General features: G+C 42.7%; 1 long non-coding RNA gene across 1 annotated transcript in view; it reads left to right on the top strand.

The window, feature by feature from the left end:
- The window catches only part of LOC109387828 (uncharacterized), a 90112-nt gene extending 88867 nt beyond the window's left edge, over nt 1-1245 (top strand). The window contains exon 7 of the long non-coding RNA XR_002125098.1: nt 865-1245. This is a non-coding gene — a long non-coding RNA (uncharacterized LOC109387828). The remainder of the gene's footprint in view (nt 1-864) is intronic.
- Nucleotides 1246-1630: the final 385 nt, after the last annotated feature.

Here is a 1630-nt window from a genome sequence, read left to right as displayed (position 1 = left end):
CCCCAAACCCCTTTCTTTGCCACGAGAAGATCCCGTGACTCACTTTTCTTTAATGCAGGCAATAGTCTAGTCAGTACCTTCCTTTAATCTCAGTTGCAACGTTTCATTCCTGGTTGAGAAGCTTTTCACAAATGTTTGCCTAATATTATTTTGAAGTCCAGGTATCTCTTTAAATGTTTTAATAGGGGAAGAGTTAATTATTTGATTGTGCTCTTTCCCTGTTGCCTTCTCAGAGCGCTTCTAGAACAGGGCAGATGAAAGCAAGAGTTTCCAGGGCTCATGGTTCTGAGCCCTGCATAGCTCCGCGGTGCTTCCCGCGCAAAGCTGCGGCTGCCTTCTGAGCACCTGTGTGTTCTAGGCAGCCGTTCTCACCGCCATTAGCTGGGTTGGCCCCCAAGAGAAAGTGACCTCAGCCTTCAAACAGGTGCGTGCAGCAGGAGAGTTTCCATGCCATGGTCACAGTGCCATCCAGGCACTTCTTTCTTCCAAACACAGACTCTTTTTGACAGGCCCCGTTTTAATTCTGATTACGACTTTGAATATTACGGCCTCCTGAATTATACCTCCTTTTTGTCCCTCCACTTCTTGACTGTTTGGTCTAGTGAATGTTCTCTGAGTGTTTCCTAAACACTGATGTTTGTTTATAGGTTATATGATGTCACTGTCTCATCAATAATGGCAAGTTAAAAAACAGTTATGGTAGATATTGAACTATGTTCTCTGATATGTAATGTAACATGTATATATAAATATATATTAATATATATATTATATTCCTTGAATGTGCAAGCTTTCCCTTACTCCTGACTCCTCCACCCCTTCTGGCCAGATCTCAAGTTTATATCAACTGTTATTGTATTACAGAAACCATTTCTTATGGGAGGAGACACGTCTACATTCTGACAAAAGCGATTTTCTAGGGATGGCAGTCCTGACCTAACCCCTGATTCTCCATGCCCTTCCCTTCACCAGCAGTACCAGAACCTTCACTGTCAGCATGGAGGTGCTGGGAACTTTGGGACCTGGGCAGGAAGCTGAACGCAGCAGAAGTGGACCAGGAGCTGGGGCTCGGGTGCTGGGTCCTTCCAGTCGGAGCTGGAGACCCTGAGCAAGGCACCTACCTGCTCTGAGCCTTGATGCCCCTTTCTGTTAAATAGGAATAATACCTGACAGGCTCAGCTGTCTACAAACGCATCCTATAAAGTGGTACACTCATGTCAACTGTTGCTGTCATTGAAAAGTAAAGGCAGACATTGTAAATAAAAAAATAATAATGAAAGTAGGAATTTAAAGAACAGAACTTGGGAGACCCTGGTCCAAAAACATCTTGTCCTAACTGGAATTTCCCCCCTTTTGATTGTTAAGTTGCATTTCGTTCTTCCTCCAAAAAATATAAACATTTGAAATAGTATATATTCCCTATCTTTTTAAAGAAGAGCTCTGAAAATACTCAGACACCATTAGTCATTCACATATGGTGTTCAATGAGAATGTTTTAATGGGAAGTTAAGAGAATTACATTGAGGGCATAGGAGTTTTGTTAGGAAAGAAAGAAGCAATGGTTGGGAAATATGACATTTTTAAGGAGTTGGATCAGGACCAAATGGAGGGAAAGCACTGAGGGCTTGGG

The sequence above is a fragment of the Hipposideros armiger genome, unplaced genomic scaffold (assembly GCF_001890085.2).
Source record: "Hipposideros armiger isolate ML-2016 unplaced genomic scaffold, ASM189008v1 scaffold_170, whole genome shotgun sequence".
In the NCBI taxonomy this organism is placed as follows: Eukaryota; Metazoa; Chordata; class Mammalia; order Chiroptera; family Hipposideridae; genus Hipposideros; species Hipposideros armiger.
The sequence above is the reverse complement of the archived record's forward strand: the minus strand, read 5'-3'. Positions and strand labels throughout refer to the sequence as shown.